Source organism: Papaver somniferum, chromosome 2, assembly GCF_003573695.1.
Source record: "Papaver somniferum cultivar HN1 chromosome 2, ASM357369v1, whole genome shotgun sequence".
Classification (NCBI taxonomy): domain Eukaryota; kingdom Viridiplantae; phylum Streptophyta; class Magnoliopsida; order Ranunculales; family Papaveraceae; genus Papaver; species Papaver somniferum.
In genome coordinates, this window is record NC_039359.1 from 60,253,491 (window position 1) to 60,277,804 (window position 24,314).

The 24,314-nt window shown below is 35.7% G+C and overlaps 1 long non-coding RNA gene across 1 annotated transcript; it reads left to right on the top strand.

Annotated features, from left to right (window-relative positions):
- The first annotated feature begins 12,840 nt into the window (after nucleotides 1-12,840).
- Nucleotides 12,841-14,244, top strand: LOC113353372. The gene is made up of 5 exons (XR_003361244.1): nucleotides 12,841-12,918; nucleotides 13,460-13,514; nucleotides 13,607-13,696; nucleotides 13,816-13,976; nucleotides 14,133-14,244. It is a non-coding gene; the product is annotated as an uncharacterized LOC113353372 (long non-coding RNA).
- The last annotated feature ends 10,070 nt before the right edge of the window (nucleotides 14,245-24,314 follow it).

The window sequence follows — 24,314 nt, forward strand, 5'->3', positions numbered from 1 at the left end:
TTTTTTACCGATATAGCTTGTTTCTAACCGGTCATCTCTTTTACCTATTTATCGATTTATTTTAGAGAAATAACTTCTTCTTCTCTTCTGATTTCGTTTTTTCTTTTCAACTTCTTCGGGACTATTTTATCCTTCTACTACTGCTTCTCTGATTCATTGTTGTCGCTGTTGTTGCTGTTCTTTCACTATTATCTTCATGGATCTTGACTCAAGGTTTGCATACTCTATCAAAATCAACCCCTCGTTCTTCTGATAATCATATTATTGATTATAATTTCTAATATCAATCATGATTATTGATCTTATGATTAACTTAATTCCCATACTGTTTGCAGGAAAAACTCTTCCTCATGAGGCCTCAAAATAACCGTTTCCAACCCTAAATACTCTTCAGAAACCAAAGACAAAGAATCTCTCAAGAGGAATACTTCGCACAACAAAGGAGTAGGAAATATCTTATCTTTTATCAAACAATATTGTTTTCACTATTTCTTATCTGCGTTGTTTTCGCAGGATTCTGATTGTGAGATGGGTGGTGGAAAAGGACCGAAGCTTAAGAGAATTCACAAACCTACAACTCTTAAATAAAATATTGATATTCTTGAATTTGGTGTTGCGAACGTCACCCCTCCAACTGCTTTCGAAAATACATCTCAAAATAATACTCACCCTACTCATGCGAATCTTTCCGTTACTCTCGAAGAAATCTTTCCTCCCGAAGAGAAAATTGCTGATCAAGGAATAAAGGATACCCATGCTTCTGCCTCTGCAGTTTCTTCGGATGTTGTTCAAACTATTTCAATCCTTGCGAACACTCCTTTGCTCGCACACACTGATACCATAGAAAATAATACGGATATTCCTCACTCTGGGAATTTCACTGTTCCTTCTCCTTCTATTTCTGTTTCCCCTTGTTCACCTTCCTCGTTCTTATTGGAACCTCTTTCCTTGGACAAGAAAACTTTGGATAGTGTAAGATTTTCTTCTCAAACTTAACTTGGTATCATCAATTCTGCTCAATCGTCTACTGATGATCCTTACCAACTTCGCATTTGCTCCGCTTTGAGTAAATTGTTATGCGGGTTTCCTTTTGAAAAAGCTATTAGGGATGAGATCCATTCTCAAATTGATCCAAGTTTTCATACCACTCTAGATGTCTTGGTGAGTGCCTCTTGTATATGTTTTCTTGATCACAATATCTCTATTACTATCCTTATCTTTTTCTTCTTCAGGAATCTCATCGTAGAATGATTTTAGCTGAGAGACGTTTTGAATCTAGCTGCTCCCAGTTAGAACTTTCGCACCAGAACACTCTTCTACAAAAGGAAGTCAGTAGACTGAAAGGAGAGCTCCAAGTTGCAGTTTTTGATTCTGAAGGTCTTTGCAATGAAAACCAAAAACTTAGAGGTATTCTTTCTCTTTATTTATTGTATCTTATAATGCATTTCTTCGCTTATTCACTTCTTTTAAACTTGTTCATGCATTTATTAAGATTTAGACCAGAAGCGAGTTGTGGAGAGATTCACTTTTCAATTTCTTGCTGAAGATACCCGTGTGAATAATGAGAAGTTGCAGATTCAATTAAATCAATTAAATAACCAACATTCATACTCGCTTTACCATATTAACAATCTAACTCATGAAAATAGTCATCTTACTAGAGATATTGAAATATTAATCGCTCATATTTCCCACTTATCTAAATTTTTATATAGTGCTGATTTAAGATATCAAACCTTGTCAGAAGAAAACCGTAGTCTTTCTATGGAGAAACGCTAATTTCTAAAGAAGGAAGCAATGTTTTCGCGTCAGTACTTAATTCTTCAGAAAATAAATGATGATCGAGAACAAGCTCTTCGTTCACTAGAAGTTCAGTATGAACCATCATTTAAGGAATTAAATAATCAGAATGATAAAATCATTCAAAGCAAAATAAATTTGACCGTGAAGATGAACCAGCTTCAAGAACAATATGATCAATTGAAGTATTCTCATGATGTCCTTAAGAAAAAGAATAATTCCCTCTCTGCTGATGAAAAGAATATTTGATCCCGTCTCAATGGTTTAGTTGGTGATGATTTTGATAAAGCTATGGAAAGTATGAAGAATAACACTCTCTCTTTTTCTAAAATCTGCGAAGGTAGCCAGCTAGAGTTGACTGCCTTATTTTGCTTGTCTTCTTTATTTATTTATTTTGACTTTATTTATGCGAATTTTGTTTTCCAAATTATGATCCTATATTACTCTTTACAGGCTCCGAAAAATCGAATCAATCCACTATTTCCTAGTTGAGGTCTGACTTAGCTAAAGTTCGCAAAGATCGTGTGAACCTGGAGATATCTTATACAAATGTGGAGGTTTCTCTCAGTGCTTCTCGGTACCGGGCGCGAAGAAGATTCGCATATCTTCAAAATTTCATGGAAATTAATGCCAGAAATATTGAGAAAGAAGTTATTCGCAAGCCTCATGTTAAGGCTCAGACTCTAGTTAAACAGATCCTTCTGAGCAACTCTCTCTTTCCAGTAACTGTCCCTCCACTTAATGTAAGTGAGGCGAGGAGTATCCTGAGGCAGATAGTGACTATGAGTTTGTAAGAGATGATGAAAAAAATCATGGAAATGATATTGATGAAGAGGATAAACTTGAGAAGAACAACTCTGGAAATATGGACTCTGTTGATAGGGCTGATGCTGAAGTTAAAGACCCGAATCCAAGCCTCATATTGATGATGGGAAGTCTTTAATTGAACAAGATGTACCTTCTGACAATGTTTAACCTTCGTATTTTTTTAACTATCCGTATTCCCCTCTTATATTTTGATACACTTTGAACTTGTTTCTTGATCAAGAAGGATAATATCTTTTTATTTTAATTCCCATACTTTCCTCTTATTACATTTCTTGGAAGAAACAAGTGTGCGAATTTGATTGTCCTGTTATCGTCCTCTGATTCCCTGCGAAACAATATTAATTTATATATAACCTTTCTCATGAGGTATTATTTTGCCTTCCTAAGTAAAGGTCTTATTTTGCCTGAATGTATCTTTTATTTCTGTGCGACGAGATCGCATGCGGTCATTACACCTAAATATAAAGACCTATTGATCTCTCTTTATCATACTCTCGTATTATTAACTCTGCAGGTTTCTTATGTGCGTAAATATGACAAGCCTTAATACTTCCATGAGTAAAAAGCCTCATGAAATTTACGTCTTTTGACACAATTCAGCTCCCTAATGGAGGATGTCGTCCTTATATTCCCCCTGGTTTCCCCTTCAAGGAAGCTTACATCTACCCAGTTAAGGTTGGCTCCTCCCATCCGGTAATACAACAACCAGTTGATTTCGCAGTCTCTTATCCCTCCACCGATAATGTTTATGGTTACGAGACTTCGCCCTAAGTGGGGTATCTTCGGACCGAGTGTGCATCATAGTCATGACTTGTCAAGAGTGGCAAGGTACGCTCCAGACGCCCAGGGCACTCTTGACTCAACCTTGTACCTCGCCCCCCTGATCGAGTTTCTGCACTCCTTAGGAAAGATCTTATTACCCCAATCTTTCGATTTAGGTGTCTTTCCTGGATGGGCATTTTCGTTTTTCTCACCCCAAATCTCCATGACTCAAGTTCCATGGTCGATGTAGATTTCCCTTGATTCATGCTTACCAGGTTTTCACCGATTATGACGTGCGATAGGTCTTACTTTTTTCCTCTTGCATTTATGCGAACTAGGTTGCACGCCACTTTCGGATTCCTAGCCCCCTAATTAGAGTTTTTATTTCTATTGCCTTCTATTAAGGTCTTACTTCAAGGTCTTACATTTTCCTTTTTCTTATGAAAGAATTTATTGAAACTGAGCGAAATCTTCAAACTTGGTCATTGAATTGAATTTTACATACATGCTCAAAAAATGAACTCGCATACGTAACTTCGCATCATTGTCACATGTATGATTCATATCGCAAGTATTCATGGATAATACTTATTCAAGTATAACCTACTCCAAGGACGATCTAATTTGCGTCCTACATCTCTTCCTTCAGGATCCTTCAACTCATAAGATCCATTACCAACTATTATTTTTATTATATATGGTACGTCCCACTTCTTCTCTAACTTCCCATCTCCTCCTTTCTGATAAACCGGTATTTCCCGAGCACCAATTCTCCTGGTTGAAAATCTCTTATCTTAACTCGTTTTTTGTATTCTCGAATTAATATTCTTTGATAATTTTCCATATGTCGCAGAGTGACCTCCCTAGTTTCTTCCAGATCATCCAGTTTTTTAAAATTAAATCCGCACTTAGATTCTTCCCCCACACTTCTTTCTTTGTTGTAGGGATAATGACCTCTGTTGGTAACACAACCTCTACCCCATATGTTAAACAGAAATGTGACATTCATGTTGCTTCTCTCCTTGTTGTTCTGTATGCCCATGCTACATTAGGTACTTGCTCGCACCACTCTTTATTGTATCTTTCCAACTTCTTCTTCAATGTGTCTGCGATTGTTTATTAATTAGTTGCTTCTAGCTGTCCATTACTCTGTGGATATAGAGGGGTAGACTTTACACTTTGAATTTCGAACGCATTGAGTAACATCTCTATATTTTCGCCTTCAAGTTGCTTTCCAGTATCAGATAATAATTGTGCAGGGATGCCAAATATACATATGATATTCTCAAAAATGAATGTGAATATGTCTTTGTCACGAATATGTTGAACTGCCTTTACTTCTGCCCACTTTGTAAAATAGTCTGTTACGATAATTAAATATCTTATTTGTCCTGTACTTGGTATTAATGGGCCCACAATATCAATACCCCATTTTCCAAATGGCCATGCATTTGCTGACGTATTTAGCATTGCTCCGGGCGCGTGTATTTTCTTCTCATGACGTTGACATTCTTCGCATCGCCTTGATACTTGTTTTGTATCTTCATGCATGTACGGCCAATAATATCCTTGTATCTTTGCTCTGTATGTGAGTGACCTCCCTCCACTATGATTTCAGCATCCCCATAATGTAATGTCTTTAAAATTTCCATTCCTTCTTTTCGCGTAAGACATCTAAGAGAAGGTCCAAGAAATGATCTTCTATACAGAATACCATCTCTTAATTCATAATTCGTTGCACGACTTTTTAATTTGTGTTCTTCTAACCTTTTTCTTGGTACCTCTCCCTTTTCTAGATATAAATGAAGCTCAGTTCTCCAATCTTTGTCTTCGTTCATTTGTTCTTCTTCCTTGTATTCTACTATCATCACATCTGCTTCTGTTTCTTCTTCTTTCATTATAGATGGTAAAAAGTATGTTTGTATCTTTATGTCCCGCGCAACTGGATCCACTAACATGGAAGGTATGAAAGCCAATACATATGCGAATCTATTTTCCTTTCTGCCTATGTGTCTCCACCTTATTTTTGGAATTCGCTCTGCTAACTCCATGACCAACTTTTTGTATTTCTGCAAAGATGGTTCATTTGTACTATATTTACCTTCTATTTGACGAATTACCAATTGTGAGTCACTAGTTATTCGCGCATCTTTTATCTCCATTTTGATAGCTAACTTTAATGCATGTACAACTTCCTCATACTCAGTTTCATTATTTGTGGACGTGAACTCCAACCTAAATGAGTAAGCAATTCGCGCTCATGTTAGTGAAATAAAGACAATGCCAATTTCATTTCCTTCTCCATTAGACGATCCATCTACTAGTATCTCCCATCTATTTGAATTATGATATGTCAATAAATTTTTAAGATTCTCATTTTCTTCATCTACATCCATCATATCTTCTACATATTAATCTTCTTCCAATGGAAATTCTGCTAGGAACTTTACAATAACCCGTGACTTAGGTGAAGATAAAACCTCATAACTAATCTCATAATTCCCCACTTGAGCATTCCATCTTTCAATTATCCATGATCTTTTTGAATTCTTCATTGCAGGCTCAATTGGAACCTTTGTGAACACCTTAATCTTATGAGCCTGGAAGTATATGCGAAATTTGAAGGATGCATAAAGCAGCGCGAGAATTAGTTTTTTAATCTTGGAATAGATTTTCTCTGCAGAGTTGAACGTTTTACTTATATAATATATGGGTTTTTCTACTCCTTGATCCTAACGTAACAAAACAACACTTAACGCATATGGTGTTGATGCCAAAGATAGCAACAGATCCTCTCCTGCCTTTGCTTTCTGCATAATGGATAGATTCATCAAGTAATTTTTTATAGTATTGACTTCGTTTCTATTTCTCCCAACAGTATTCGCATCGTTATCCCTCCTTTTGGTTTTGTCACTGTTTTATTAAATCCATGTGTATTGTAAGTTGGACATGTCATATATGCATCTTTTTATCCCATGGATTTGAATGCACGATAAAATAAGATATCAACAACACTTCATGTATCCACCAACGTTCTATTAATCGCCCATTCTTCTGATTCCTTCGTCTTTTCATCATTCTTGCTTCGTTCAGCCGCTACTGTAATTACTAATGGATCTGTCCGTTTTAAATTTTCTTCCGGAATTTCATCTGCTGCAAATGTTATCTCCGCTTTCTCCCTTTCCTTTATATGAGATTTCTTTTCTACTGTTGTCACCTTTTTTCCGCTATGATCTCGTTTGTGTATCCTGTTATTCCTGCTTGAAATTCCACATCAGAGATTGGCGTTTTAGTTATGGAATTACACTGTATACTCCTTCCTCTTCCTCGTATCGTCATGATTTTCGCTTTCTCTATAAATTCTTCACTTTTCATCTTTATCTTCTCCAAAATTTCCAGATCTAATTTCCAAGATTCTATAAACTAACCAACAGGATTTTTCACCACAAGCTGTTTCTAGCGCCAAAATGTAGTTGCAGAAAATCCTACAACCACATCCATACAAGAATCCAAATAATACACTAAGAAATTATGATGAAAATCATTCATTTACTCATTAAAATCTTAAGTTGGATACAAGATAATACAAAGACTTTACTTGCTCTCCAAATGAAATTTCTATCTCCTAATTTCTTGTCTAACACACTCTCTGAGATCTCTCTCATTACATGATAGCCCTTCCCTTTATATAGGATTTTACATAGTGGATGACAGCTAATAGATCCCCTATTTTCGGAATCACTGTACGTCACAATCGCTCATATACATTCACTCAACTTCTCACACTTTATACTTCGCAGAGATCATCACACTTTACTCGTGACTATGATGATATCATTAAATACGTCATCTCAGTTTTGCTATGTGCAATGATCTTCGCTTGTATTAGATGATCTTTGTTTCGCATACATAATGAATGTGCGATATTTCACTCCTACAACGAGGCAATAAAGAAATAAAATATGTGGTTAGGATTCAACCTGGTGGTACTCTTTTGCTGAATCAAGTTGTGAATCGAATTGCAATTGTATAACGGTTATAGAACTAGAGGAACATAGAAGTTATAAGCATTGTATGTTTCTTCAACTGTATATATATGGTGCTAGACAGACCGAAGCTTTCCACCAAAATAGTTCCCGAAAACAAATCGTGTGACATGTTTTTAATAGTTCAAGAGAATGGGTGCCCGTAAAATGGGGCCAGGGGTTTTGTGTCGGTTAGTGAGCACTCTGGGAGATATCCGAATTGAGATTAAAGTTATATATAGACATATGACAACTATGTAGCCCCATTTTATTATAAACTTTATTTTATTGGAATTACACTCTTAAAATAATATAGGCCAAAATTAAATCTTCATAAAGCCTTTTTTTATGCATAATGGCAAATTTTTCTACTTATATTATATAAGGTTATCCGGCAACACTACTATGGCAAAAGTGCGTAAGGATATATACACTCTATTGAGCGACCTAAAAGGTTACTCCAATGATCGTGAAGTTGTAGATTTCATATTCGATTGTTAAACTGTCGTTAACTGATATGTTGTAACGGTTATTTCCCCTATTTCAAACCCATATATACGTCTCCTTACTTCATTAATTTACTCACACCTGTTTTAATATAAGATTTATTTACTTAATTTTTAACCTCTATTTTCAATTTACTTACTCTAAATTTTATAATCAATGGTTTTTTTTATTAGATGCAAATTGTATGGATGAGTTTGAATATATCGCAAGAATAAAAGCATGTTCCGTTATTGTAACAATTTGATGATGAGACAAATGACGATAGAGAACTAAACAACGTACAATATGATGTTGGTATATTTGGGCCAAATACCTAGAGCTCTTGATCTAAAACAATTAGCCACAAGAAGATATACGTATTGAATGAGGGATGAGTTCCACCAGAAGCCAATGCACTACTATTTTCTTCCCGATTGTATGTTCTCTGATCAAGATTTATAACATCGATTCCGCAACACCCCGACACATGGTGATAAAGATTATTAATGATATTTCTTAGGTAAGACCTCAATTTGATGCACTGGATATTCGAGATCTTAAATCCCACAAAAAGGTTACTTTGTCCCTAAGGATGCTAGGTTACGGGAGACCTGCGGATTCAATTGATGAGTACCTTTGTATGAAAAAAACAACTTCATACAGGTATCTTTCATTTTTTTTCTTCCAAGAGATGATTAATCATGTTGGCCTAACGCATTTATAAAACCAACTAAGAAAGATATTAGAGAAATATAAAGGGAAAAAAGGATAGGGGGTTCCCAGAAACGATAAGTAGTGTTGACCGTATGGATTTGGTACGGAAGGGATGCTTGTTTATTTGGACGGTCGGTATAAGTGTCATTAACAAAAACCAACGATTATCCTTAAGACTGCTGCTTCTTATGATTGTTAGATATGGAACGTTTTTTTTGGGCTTCCGAATTTATAAAATGAAATTAATGTTCTGCACAAACCTCCTTTGTTTGAAGATATAAACTGATGGAATTTTTCTCCTAGTCCATGTCACAATCAACATCCATCAATACTCTCTTGGACTAGGAGATATAAACTGATGGAATTTTGAAGCAGAAGTCCGCTGTCATTTGTGCACTATATCATGGTGTAAGTGCTCGTAAAATGCATAGGACTATTCTTATTTGCATAATTATGCATATCATGGAAATTTTGCAAACATGTTGTAAGGATTGGATTGGACTAATCATGATGATGTGTATTTGAGGCCTGAGAATCAACCAGGATAAGGGATACCTGCAAGGAACTACGCGCAAATGACTAGTTACATTTAGAACAAGAATTTGTATAACAAGTTAATAGAGGTCAGAAAGTGAATGCAGAGTACGAAAGATACAATGGGTGTAATTTTTAAATTCAATCATTTAACTGTTAATTTGTTTCCAGTTTGTTATTCAGTAATTTTTGTAAATATATTAAACTATCATTTAGCGGTCTGCAGTTGATCGAGCGAAAAACACTCTACCGCCAATGGCTAGTTTTTCCCAACCGGGTCCAATAAATCCCATATATATACGCCCATATAAAAATTACACCTTCTACACCAACCTTCTGCAACAGATTTCTACTCTCACTCTAATTTCCAGAAATATGCCTAATCCTAACTTTATTCTAGACGGAAAACTCTTTGCAAAAACTATCACTACACCAAATTCCCGGATTCGTAACAGAAATTCGTAACGGATTTGTGGCCGTTACAAAAATGCCGTTAGAAGTGGCCATTACGAAAAGTTCGTAACAGATACTAACCGTTACTAATGTTTTTGTAACAAAGTTAAACCGTTACGAAACTTTTTGTAGGCGTGCGAGTCACACGCTTGGTCTCACTTGGGTCGTAACAGATGTTTGTGCGTGTGCCACTCACACGTTGGTCACACTAGGGTGGTCATATGACCTACCCCTTCAGCCCTTCTCGACTATTCCCTCTTCTCCTTCATTTCTTTTCTCTCCTCCGCCTCTCTACCCTATTTTTCTCTTCGCTGAAATTTCTACTCTGGTTTTAGTTTCGACCATCCGTATTATCTTTAACAAATTTCAGTTTCGATTTCATCATCTGTAGAAAGAGTTCAGTTTCGATTTACTTGTGCAAGTCTTTTTATAAATCGATTTTAGGATGTTAGAGTTTGTTCATCATCTGTACTAGGATTTTAGGGTTTAAAAAATCGATCTTAGGATTTCAATTTGTTAATCGATTTTAGGGTTTCATGTTCTAGTATGTTTCGTTTGTTCGATTTCAGTTTGTAAACCTGAAGATGGGTATATTTCCAAGGTGTATGTGTGCATATCTGGATCTGTATTAGTTCATTTTGATTATTTATTTGATTCATCTGAAGATGAGTTTATTTCAATTATCTTCTTCTATTCTTGGTATTTCCCTAACGTATTTTACTTTATATGATTTCTCAGATTTGGGTCTTAGGGTTTTATTTGCTTATTCTAATATTTTGTTTATTCACAGAAAGAGGTGTAATCATCATGGTCTCGAGGATGTTTTGTAATCCTAAAGAACAAACTAATGCCTTGACAACGTTGGTTAAACTGAATTGAATGAGGTAATAATACTTACTCCTTTAATTCATTTGTTTTTTTGGTAATTCATTATATTTTGTGGTGTGGATGTGATTTCCACTTAATCTCTATGTGGGTTTTTAAGGAATCATGTTCTTCGTAGTCGTGTGATGGTTTTCTGAGACTAGTAACTCCAGTCCTATTAAAAATTGCCTGTTGAGTTACAAGGTTATTGCAAAGAGGTTTAAATTTCATTAACAAGTATTAGTACCTGATGGCCACTCAGGGTACCACTTAGGTTGTTGAATTTACTTCTTTTGGTGGTATTGGAAAGATCGAAAAATTGTGTTTCCTTTTGAGTGAATGTTCGTTGTATGCATTTGATGTTTCCATCTCTGGGGTGAATTTCAGTAGCGGTATTTGGGCATTATAGATTTTTGTGTATCCCAAGGGGTTGTATCAACCCCCCAAGGTAATGTGCACTATATTGCAATTTCTGTATATTTTGTTTTGCTTAATCGAATTTGTTTTGTTTGCTTAGAGAGGGAATTGATTTCTTCAATGCTAATGTGCCTCTATTATGAACTGACTAGATGTCAAAAGTTGCTAAATGGTTGTGATTGTTAACATAATTGTTGAATATTTGTGCGTGAATTAGTTGGTTTCTGTCTCCTAGATGCTTATGTAAAGCAAGCACAGTGGGATGCTTTTGGTTCATTTTATTACTACATGGTTTACTAACGATATAAGTGTTCATTTGTATGACAGGATTAGGCTACTGCAATGGATGAGGAAGATATTGGAAAATTTACTGACGCAATGAGGGAATTTGATAGCATAACCCGACTGGTAGGTTTTCATCTTTGTCAATGTGATTTTCCCTTAATTCTGATAATCAATAAAGAACACTTCATGTCATCTCTCAGTTACTGTTGCTCAAATAAAGAACACTTCATGTCAGCCTAATTCAATGTCAACACCATGTAGCGGAGCCTACTGTTAAATTTAAGTCACACTGAGTTAATAAGATTGTTATTTTTTATTTTTTCCCTTGTTTTTGGCACACATTAGTTAACATTTTACATCATTAAGATACTTTTGTTTCTGCATATTTCTTTTTGTTGCATAAGGATGCATGGAAGACCACAACATTGCTGAGAGCAAAGGAAGCACTGAAGGCAAAAGAAGACGGGTCTGATCCTGATCTCACTTAATTTAGGTTTTTGTTCCCATCTTACGCTTATTATTGGTCTTGTCTTGTATTTGTTAATGGTGCTTGATGTTGCTGTAATGGTGCCTCCCTAGCCACTTCTTTATCGAATTTAATTGTATCATGGGGTTTATCTGTGTGTGCATAAAATGAACACTTATATCATGTGTGCGCAGTGCAAAGTTCTCAGAACTGATTACCATCTATGAGGTTTATCTACTGTTTCCTTGATCATTTTATTTTCTTGCTTTTAGTTTACCTTAATTCTTTAATAACCAAAAGAATAGTTAGATTTAACGGAATTAGTTTTGTAACTTGCGGTATCAACTTGCGAAAGCACTTGCTGAACCAGTGGAATATATGTTAAATCTTATTGCTGCTGAACCAGTTGAAAGTGTTGTTCTATCTGGAGGAAATCCTGGTGAATATATTTGATACCTGTTTCTTTGGTCCATATATATATATCTTAGCATTATTAGATGATTTAGCTTGCATTAAACACTTGACAATTTGGTTAACTCCAATTTCAATATGGTAATGTATTGTATTTCCTAGAAGTATTTCCTACTGCTTAGCTGATTTTGGTGTTTCAATATGATAATGCATTGTATTGTAGATTTGTCTCACTCGACCACTGATGCTATCCTCAAAAAGAAAATTTTAAACTTTGGTCAAGTGGTAAAAGGTGAGAACACACTATCTCTGTTGCTAAAATAGAAGAAGAATAAAACTTCTTTGCTGAGTTCAATTATCTAGTGAGATCATGGAAACAGTTCATGCTTTCAGCCGATAGCTTTTATTTAATGTTACCTACTGGACCTTGTCAAAGATTTTCTTGCTTTTGTAACTGATGATTAAACTGTTTATGGCAGTTAAAATATTCACAGATGAATCAGGAAAGAGATCAAAAGGGTTTGCTTTTATACAATATACCTGTCAAGACGATGCTGTGCTTTTACCCAATTTGACGCTGAGAAATTGGTCGCTGCACTTCCTGTGGTTCACATCATGTAGTCTCTTAACTGTTTCCTGGGAACTGCTTATTGGCATCTTCGGTAAGTTGAATCTTAAGATCAGTTTCCAATATTTTAATTCTTCTCTTCATTGAGTGTGTTCCCCACTTTTCCTGATTCTGAGGCATCTTTTGCAGTCACTGTTTTTCATGCAAGCTTTCGAACACCTAACCTGAAGGCACGGCTCAACACATTCCGTGCAGTTTGGCGCAATTATAGCGAGATGTAAATGAGTGGTCCTAGTTTCAACATTGTAAGTGGAGCTTTCTTTGTGTCCTAATGTTCTGGTTGATTCGCTAGTTGTTTCTGTGATGTGAAAAGGAACTTTTATTTAATTTTTCCAAGTTCCATCCATTGCTTTGCATACTCATCTAAGTTTGGTTCTCCCGTATTTTCTGTAATTGTTCATAGTCGTTAGGCCTTTCTTGTCCCTCTCTTGCACTTGTTGTATCAGAATTCGTCTCGTACTTTAAACTTGCATGTATTAGATCTTCTTTAGAAAAACTGGTCATGACTTTTATAAGAGGTGGGGAGTTTTCTCTTCTCTTTACACATCTACTCTCAACTCTGTCACTAGTGGACTGTTGCATTGTATATGGGTATGCATTTTATTTTCGAAGCATGGAATTTGAAAATAGAAAAACTGAACTATTGTATTGAAATTCCTTGAGCACGTGGTTCTAGTAGAGGCTTGTGTAGGCAATAATGACCTATTCCATGCATAACCATTGGCTGTTGAACTTAGGTATTCTATGTTTTTTAGTTGATTTTGTTGTTGTTGCTTCTGTTAACAGGGGTTTTGTCCTTCCATCATGGGTATACTTTTGTGTGGCGAAGCTGCTCCATGATGTGGGTTCTCTTAATTCATTTGCAGTAGTGTAATTAGTCTTCATTTTTGAATGCATGCTTTAGGTTTCTTAGTTATGTATTGTCCATTCCAGGCTGGCCTTCCTAAGGGTGTTCTCAATATGATTTCCATATATGGTCTTACGGATGGTGCAACACTTGCTAGTCATATGGATGTCGACAAGGTTTGTTTTCCTATATCTGAGGAAGATTATATATATCGAAGATTTCAGAATTAACACAAATTTTATTTTCTCAGGTATTTACATAGAAAAGGCTGACTTCTTTTCATCTTGCTTTACAGGATCAACTATAACCGGCAAAATTGTTTCTGAACTGGCTGGTTGAAGCAACCTTAAGCCAGTGACTCTGGAGCTTGGAGAGAAATCTCCATTCATTGTATGTGAAGATGCCGACATTCACAAGGCTGTTGAAACTTCCCACTTCGCTCTATTCTTTAACCAGGTAATTATGTTCCCGGTACCCTTTTGTTTCTTAGTGTTGTTTAAGTTTTCTCATTTACTTGCACCTCTATGTATGTTTAGTTGTCTGCTGGTAAATTTCATAAATTTGGTAGCAGGTATTCTTATAGATGTTTTTGGCTTGTTTTGTGTAGTATAGGTTGGGATTTATGAACTTAAAGCCAGGTATTATGGAGAACTTGACGAAAAATGTTGCAAGGATAGCTTAGGGATGATTTGTGCTTGGAGACTAGTGTTTGGGAAATGCTCAGACTCATTAGGTCCCTTATCAGCTGATAGTGTTGTAAGTTTCTATGTATTCCCTTAGAATTTGATACTTCAAATACTTAGAATTTGTGTTCTTTTTTGACATGAAATGTGATATGAATTGATTGTTGAATATGGATGATGGATGGAATAAAAGGTGGACGCAGGTTAACTGGAATTCCGGCAGAAAATGAACTTCCATGTCAATATTGACTGGCAGTAACTATTTTGCTGTTACAAAAACGTTCGTAACGGCTACAAGCTGTTTCAACTTGCCACGTAGTAACGCTGCGGCATGTTACTAATTTGCCACGTGTTAGAAAAAAATCGTACCAAGCTTGGGCTGTTACCACGTGTCAATTAGTAACGCATCTCCGTAGTTACTAAGTTCGTTACAACCAGAATTCGTATCGGTCATATTGCCGTTAAAAAATGTATCACCCATATTTGCAACAGGAAATAGCCGTTACAACCCGTTTTAGTACAGTCTCACTCTGTTACTAATCCTTTAAAATGGTGAAGAGCGACGCCAAAAGTTTTAGTAATCAAAAGGGTGAAAAGAGACGCCAAAATTTATATGTAATGAAAAGGGTGAAGAGCAACGCCAAAATTTTAGTTGGTTAGATTTATTGGGGTACAGTTCATCAAACCTTCTGCAATGACACGGATAATCCTCACAAATTGAAGAAAACAAATTGAATAATATGTAGATTTAGTTCGGATTGTATGTTGATTTAGACTTATGGGTGGGATCTCGAAAGGAATGGGCCATAAATTGAAATTAAAGTATATTAAGTAGAATTAAGTGAAATCCACAAAAAGTTATCATTTCAAATTAAAATTAATTCGAATGAGACAACTTTTTAAAACTCAACTTAATACATTAGAAGAAATGTTAGCGAGAGATTAAAAAATCTAGAGGAGATGTGAGTTGAAATAAGTATGAATTCGAGTATTTATAGGGGTGAATTTCTGACCTTTGAATGATTAACTACTAACCGACAACCATAGCATCGACATTATAATATTAGAACCACCGATGGATATTCCATTACTCGATAGATTTTATATCGCAACTGGATACATGGTATATTTTCCACTTACCCAGTTATATTTGTCACTTTAGCATATCCATAATGTGTGCAAAAGTGGCAAATTGTCATGTTTGGTTTGTGTGTAGGAATTAATCTAAGAGCTAGATTGCGGGGGTGAAATGGTCCGGATTAGAATGGTTTAGCCTTTAGTTTAAAATCCGAATCCAAAGGATGGAAGGACTAGGTGCAGATGATCGTTCCAATGGATTTCTTTATAAACAAAACCTTCAAACAATAATCGAAGAAGAAATAAAAGATTCTTTTTTTTTTGAAATAATAACAAAAAAACACTTAAACACTAACGAAACAAAGCATAAAATCTACAAGTATTACGATTCATAACCACAGTAATAATACAAACAACAACTCACTATTATAAAAAACACATGCATTTATAAAAAAAGCGGCTATACATGTTTTCTCTCCGCCTCATGTTCAATCTCTAAAAATCACGATTTATAAAGAGGATACCAGTATTATTTGAGGGTCATACCAATTCATATAGGACAAATAAATGTTAACAGATTTTGACCGTTGGATCGCTGAATTGGTATCAACGCCGCTAATAGTGGTATATCCCTTTATAAATCATGCTAAAAATGGGGAAATAGGTGCTAAGAGATAAGATAACCATATAATAATCATTTATAAATACCATACTATTATCATATTTTATAAAAATTCCATGCATACCCTCGATATAATGAGTGGTTATCACACGATAGTAAGACAAAACGTACGATCCAATCTCAAAAGCTGCATGTCTGCATCATCCAGTCTATTAAAATATGAAGTATATCTGGTTGTCAACGACACTAAACGTAATGGATATTGATTCTGCCGCTGCCGTTGCCATTAAAATTATCGGATATCCGATATCCGTTAAGTTCCGACGGAAATCCTAAATTCAATTCTGATTCCATGCCACACAAAATAAAAATATATAGATGTTCCAAAAGGACCAAATTACATGTGTAGATGTTCTAGCAAAAGAAAAAACCATGTTCTTGCAAAAGAAAAGAAAAAGAAATTTCATCTCCATGTGTTGCAGCCTGTAGTGCAAGTGTGCAACTGACAATTGCTGAACTGCGAATGCATTCCTCCTTAGTCTGTAGTCCTCCCTCCCTGAATCCTTACTTCTTACTCCTCAGTCCTGAACTTTTGCATTTTCAAAAGAAAAATCAAAAGTGTTAGTTAAGATGGCAATGTCAGTGCAATAAATATAAAAGCAAATGAAAGATTAAGCAGGAAAGTTACTAGTAATACAACTATCACTTTCACTGAGACTGAGATCTGGAAGCCAAACACCCAAAAAAGCAATGCTTGAACAAGTTTTGGAGCTAATGAACTCCTGTGAGATGTGAGAACCCTACCACCAACACTAAACATTGATTCTGATGCTACACTTGTCACTGGAACAACCAATACATCTCTTGCAATCCTTGAGATAGTTGGGTACTTAGGAGCATGATTCTTCCACCAACTTAAGATATCAAACCTCATTTTTTCAGTGAGTGTGCCTTTAGGAAGAACTGGTTCTGCTAAGTATGTCTCCAACTCTGACTTCTGAACCTCAAATACATTGTTTTCCATTAAAATCATCATAACCAAATTCATTTGATGTTGTTGTAGCTGCAGAGATCTCCATTTCACTATCAAAATAATCTAGAGCTATAGTGTAGGTTTCATAAGCACAATAAAGAGCATTGAGTGAACCCTGAAATTTGTTATAGTGATATTGATAGTGGTGCACACCATGGACTCTCTTCAAAACAAACTCCACCCATCTAGCCTTAAACCTGGGATCTAAAACAACTCCAATGGCCATCAAAGTGTTACTTTCTTTCCAGTATATATCAAATTTTGACCTCATATTCTTTCCCATGTCTTTGATATACTCATGCTCACTTAATTCCCAGTCCTTAATGCATTTATTAACTTCTTGCAACACATTGTAATACAAATTTGTCATGGGATACTTAATCCCAGGAAATTTGGTTGAGATCACATCAAATAATTCCAAACATTCACAAATATGTACTCCTTGTTACTACTGCTGAGAAGTTGGTAGTATGTTCAAGTCATTATCCAAATCATCTAGCCTAACAAAAGCTTGTCTAAAAAAAAAATGCATCTTTAAGCATCTTAAAGATGGATTTCCACCTGGTATCCACATCTAAACCAACAGACCTTGAAGCAAGAAGCTTAACTTGGGAAATAACACATTCAAATCTCTCTTTTCTAGCCTGACTTGACTTGACATATTTCGCATGGTATCTAATTGCTTCTATAAATGGAGAAGCTACTTTCAGTCCACACAACACAATCAAATGCAATACATGATTACTACACCTCATTTGGAACAAATTCCCATTAAGAACCAGACAATCTTTTCTTTCAAGCCATGACTTCAAATTAAACATCATAACATCATTTGCTCTAGCATTGTCAGTAGCTACAGCAAAAAGTTTATTATCTACGTTCCAATCTAGAGATACTGATCTCACTACAGATGCCAGAACTTCTCCAATATGTGGTGATGGCAATAAAATGTAAGCTAGTGTTTTCTTAAGCAGTTTCCACTTATCTTCTATGTAATGCATTGTCACACAACAGTAACCATCCTTTGTATTCTTACATGTCCACATATCTGTTATCAAACTAACTTTAGATGTAATTGTGTCAAATTATTCAAGTAATTGGAGTTTGCACTCAGCTGTTAGTTTCATGATATCATCCCTAACTGTATTCCTAGTGTAAAGCTTAGCAGCAGGATTCAGAGACTTAAAAAACTCTCTAAAATATGGATGCTCACCTATAATAATTGGATAACCATGCTTGGCAATCATCTTGGCAACAAGTATCCTAGTATCATCAGCATCATACTTCCAATTGGCTAACTTAGTTTGTGCATTACCTATTTTGATTGTAGTAATATTTCTTTGTCCTTTCTTATTCTCAGGCTTTTCATTGCAGGTTTTAGCATGGTGATGCAAGCGGTTGGTTCCTTGGTTATTGGGTGCAGGCATTCTCCTCTTATAATGTTTGCATTCAACTATAAGTATCCCAATCTCCTTCCCTTTTATCATCTTCTTTCCAACTGACCTTTCAAAATCAATCCATACATCAGACCTTACTGAACATAGTTTTTTCTTTTCTTCGGCTATAATTGGATCTTCATCTACTTCTTCTCTGGGACGAATCACAGGTGTAAAAGCAGCATGTGTTGAATGAATTCCTGAACCTTGAACTTGGTTTGATGCAGTATGTAATTGTGATGCAACTGAATGTGGGGGATTTCTTGATGAACCAACATGATTGGATGCTCCTCTTTCGCTTTGGGACATAATTAATTTCAAGAATCTCAATCTGTTCTGAAAAACCCTAATTTCAAAAACCCTAAATTGAAAATTGAGATTTGAGTTTTTAGGATTGAAATTAAACTCAAAACAAATAGAAGAAGATAACCCTAGTTTTCTAATCAGTAATCAGACATGATTTGTATAAAGAAGAAGATGATTTTGCACGAATTGAAATGAAGGAGACGATGATGTGATTTTTTCTTCTCTTTTCTTCTCTCTTTTGTGTTGACTGAACTGAAGAATGAGTGATTCATTCGAAGTATATTTACCTAGGTTTACGAATTTACACGTGCTAAACATACGTTATCGCATATCGGAAATAAGGCTAATGGAAATAGCCTTAACCGATACTGTTACGGTAGGATTAAAATATCCGTTATGTTATAGGATATGGATATCCGATTACCGATATATCATATCTTAACCTAACGGATTCCGGATATTCGGATTTGTCTAGTGGATAACGGATATCCATTGACAGGCCTACTCGGACACCACATGCAAAAGGAAATGGATCAGCCAGTTCGGACGGGTTCGATTTCAACTGTTCACCCCTAGTAGTCTAATGTCCCCAGCGGACCCCTAGTAGTCTAATATTTCCGCGTAGATATCTAATATGCCCAGCGGACTACTTTCTGCCAGATGGTTATTTTTTAAATGACGATATACAAAGGCATATCAAAACACCAAATGTTGCCTGCCATTTTGATAATCTTTAAGTTGTAGATCAAAACTGCCTGAAGGACGTGGCCCTCCACAAATTTGTAAAATCATAGTTGCAAAAAGAATATAAAAAAAATGATATCTATAAGACTTGATTTTTTTTTTAATCGAAAAGGAGAATATATTGAAAGAAGAAAGGATTTACAAACTAATCTACCAAAGGTAGAAGAAAGTAAGGAAAAACAAATTCAAAATTAAGCAAAGTACTACAGAAAAATAGTCTGCCAATTAGCTAAAACAGTATGGGATAAGTTCAGGTGAACTTGTGGCATGCTACTGCAGACCAATAGAGGATTAAAGACTCGGCTTAAAAGATTAGATCATCTTCAGTTTTAAAGAGATGATTAACATCAAATCCTCTACAATTCCTTTCTTTCCAAATTGAATTAACAATTTCAGCCGGTGTCAAATCCCAGATGAAGTTGTCTGAAGAAGAAAAGTGCTTTGTACTCCATGTTTCTGTCAAAGATCTGAAAGTACCCGGCACAACCCAAGTCCAACCTGAATATGGTATTAAGTTACACCACATCTTGTATGAAATATTATAGTGTAGGAACTGGTGGTCATGTGACTCAAATTCTCCTCCACACAGAGAACAATCATTCTAAATATTTATGCCTTTTCGTAATAGCAAATCTAAATTATTCATCTTGCCGTTAACGAAACTCCATATGAGAAAAAAAAAATCTTTCGGGGTATTGCATGATGCCAAATGAAACAAAAAGGAAAGTGAGATTCACAATGCTACCACTAACTGAGAGTATAAACTCTTGACGGAGAACACACCAGAGGGGTGTAAATTTCACCTCCTTGTATATGATAGTCCATCCCTATCTTTAGGAGTATCACCAATGACTTAAATGAGCATTACATACTCTTGAGCTTCAGTGTATGTAAGAACTCGCCTGAAATAGAACTTCCAATTACCTTCAAGAGAAATCATTTCAACAATGCAGGCATTTTTGTTCCTAGATAACTTGAACAAATTAGGACAAATAGTGGACATAGATTGTTGTCCACACTAGCAGTCATTCTAGAAAGTAATGGCGGTACCAGAATGAAGGAATAAGATTGAATGTTAGATAATGAAATTTGTAGCCTCTACTATTTCACGCCAGCAAGTCACCCCATATGATTGAATAACTTTACGCAGAATCCAGTTTGAAAACTCTTTTTCGTACTTGTCTTTTATAATCTAATACCAAAGCTTGTTCTTCTCTATGCCATATCTCCAACACAATTTAACTCACAATGCTAAATTCATTAGATCTAGTTTTCACACACCTAGACCCTCTCTTTCTATAGTCGCACGAACTATATCCCAATTTACTAAATGGAAAAGTTTAGCTCTTTCTTTGTATTCCCAAAGAAACTTTGGCATATTATTTTCGAGAATATTGATGACTGAGATAGGGGCCTTAAATACAAGAAATGATAAGTCGGAAAAGATGATAAAACACACTTCAATAGAGCATGCTTACCTCCCTTCTATAATGAAATACGCCTCCAAACTGAAAGCCTAGAATGAAACTTCTCTATGATAGGGTCTCAAATTCTTATGAAGTTAGATTTTTCACCAAAAGATCTAAATACATCAAAGGTAGGAAATCCACCTAACAACCCAACTCTTCCGCGCAAGTAGTTAAGTCACGGATTTCTCCCGCGATAGCAAGGATGGTTTTCAAAGTATTTACTCTACGATGAACTCAAAGCAATGCAAAGATGAAAACAGATTATGCAACTCTTCTTTACTATCATTCAAGAAGAAAATTGTGTCATCCGTATAACGAAAGTAATTTACAACAATACTAATAGGACAAACTAAAAAACCTCTGAACATGCCTAGATTAGCATCTTTATCCATGAATCTTGAGAAACCTTCCCTAGCAATGTTAAATAAAAGAGGAAAAACTGGACAACCTTGTCTCACACCTCTTATACTAGTAAAATAGCCGAAAAAAACCGATTGATAAGAACCGAGAAAGAAAAAGCTAAATAACAAAACCTTAGCCAGTTGCATGATCATATTTTAGATAGTGGTAAATAAGATTGTCGTTCACTCGGACTTGATGAGATTGATTTCAGATTTAATAAAAGAAAATAGTAAAAATAAATAAAATATGCACAATATCTTTCAACAAGATGAAGAGAGACTGGGACTTAGGATTCCGCCGAACTCATGACAGGATGTTCAAATACTAATTCTTTTAACAATTACAACTCAATAAATAAAAACATTGACGCTTAATTTAGCAAAGGCAAATTCTCAAAATATTAGTTGTAAATCCTAAGCATGGGACATCAAAACATTTAAGCAAGCATGACCCATCAAATGAAATGACAACTAATTAATCTAAATCATATTCAATTTTAATTAGTGATAAAGTCATAAAAAGAATTAATTAAACTTACCCACGTATGAAATCCGTCTTCCTCCATCGCCATGGTGTTGGGGTTTATTTTCTCATGCTCAAAACACGCTCAAAATTTTGATTCATGGCTCAAAAAGGTGTTTTATTGAAGAAAAATAATAATACAGCGAATCTGCAATGCTTGGTACACGTTAAAGAAGACACCTTTACAAGAGTTTTTACTAACTGAAGATAAACGTAACTAACGGGCCTCTACAAAACAGTTTAAATATAAGACATTGACTGTGACTGTTCTCTGCAGCTATATGTTCTTCAGCTTAGGGTTCTTGAGAACGACACTTCTGATATGTCATCTGCAACTCTTCTTTTTCCTCTTCTCTGCTGCTACTGCAGAATCACTCTGCAGCGATTTTTGTTGCTATAAACTACCCCTAACTCTCCACGCCCATTCTGTCACCCCGTAATACCTTTTTATACTCCACAACAGCTTCAAATCTCCCGTAATAACTCCAAAATATTTTCTTTTATTTTTCATTCAAGCTACATGAATAATTCCCCTTTTTGTCACTTACTCGCTTTGAATTGATATGAACATGCTCCCAACATGTTAATACACCTGTCTGCACATCCCAATTGGAGTAAACAACCTCAGGCCACACGCAATCCACAAAAATCCCGTGAAAATCTTCTTCCGAGAATATGCTCCCCTATTTCATCAAAACTCTACGAAAACTGCTCCTTTATCGATTATGTGACTCATATATATCCTGTTTAGATAGAACAGGCCCATACCAATCCATTTTTGTGCTTAATTTTGACTTAAACTCCTCACAAATCCAAACAAAATTTTACGGGAATAAACCCGTGGGTAACATACCCTGTTTTCTTCCAACGGAGATTCCAACCAATTTGATTAGAATCCAAACCCATCATCAGGGATGTTAGGTTAAATCAAGTAATCCCAATAATTTGCAGCCTTTTAGTCTCATTAAATCTCCTCCAAAATACGAACCTAATCTCTGGCCAGTGGCTACAACAATTCCCGCCAAAAATTTGTTTAAATTTGGGAAGAAGAAGGTCATCCCTTATTCGTATGTGGAGTCCCCTTAGCAGCTATACAGGGGTGTCCTTAGCTTGTTATGGGGTGTCGATATTAAATAGGTGCCCCTTAACAACTGGGTGCCCCTTATCCAAAATAGGGGGTCCGAATAGACATATAAAATACCATAATAAATACAAAATCGAGGGCCAACAATATATAATATTGAGATTCAAATAGACACAAAAATGTGTCTATCAAATACCCCCAAACTTATTGTTTGCTAGTTCTTGAGCAAATCTAATTTAGAAATAAAATCCTAACTTACTGTCGCAGGCATCGCGATTGCACTTAGCGTGTGCGACAAGCCTTTAAACCCCTAAGTGGCCCTAGTGGCCGAGTTATAGTCTCGGGAGGGTTTACCATAGGTGTACCCACAAAACCTTTACTCCAGACCCTAGCTATCTACGCAGAACCTTGAAAGGCACTAAAGAATCTCCTTGGATGGCATACTCTCATTGACTACAGGAGGAAGTACCCTGATGCGAAATTCCAATTGTTGTACATGAGTTTGCACTCACATACTAAAATTCATATATAAGTGACAGATCTCTACTCAGATAGTCGCACTATGAACATCAATATCCGGAATCAAAAAATCACATGAATATATTAAGAAGATGGAAATAGAGAAAACGTAGATGGTTTTAGATGTTGGCTAAGGTGAACGGTGTTTCTCATATCTGAGTCACTGCCAGGATGAACATATCCTAATGGACTGAGATACCGGTCTGAATACTAATATCAACACAGCTGGCATATACAAGGGGACCAGCGGTTGATAATCTTAACTCTAGGTAAACACAACTGGCATATACAAGTGGACCAGTTGTCGACTTTATTGAATTTATTTCGGTTAGCCTGATGGTATGGTCTTTTTTTTTTTTTTTTTTTTTTGTAACTCAATCACTGTATTTCACCCTAGCAGTGGTAACAACTCGATTCGTATGCTCCACCAAATCACTTAGAGAAACATATTTAAAAGAAAATAAAATAAAAACAAAAGGTGAAAAGGACTCAACGAGATATGACGAAACTACCATGTTATTTCTAACACCTGAGATCTGTGATTTTATGAATAGACTCTATTTTAGATGCTTCCATCCACTCAGATTGGTTCGTCAACTCCTATGATCAAGATGCTTCCATCCACTTAGATTGGTTAGTCCCATCCTTAATAGGCATAAATTTATAGGCTCTAGAGTTTATTTATTACAACAAAAAGGTAAAAAAAAAAAGTTTCTACCCCACCCCCAAACTTAAATCTAACATTGTCCTGAATGTTCGAAAGATAAAATTAAAAGCATGAACAAGGAGAAACTGTTACCACTTGAAGAAAACGAATTAAGGAAGGATTTTACCATGTCGCGTGATGGGTTACCTCCCAAGAAGTGCTAAGTTTAAGGTTTTCAGCCAGACTAAGAA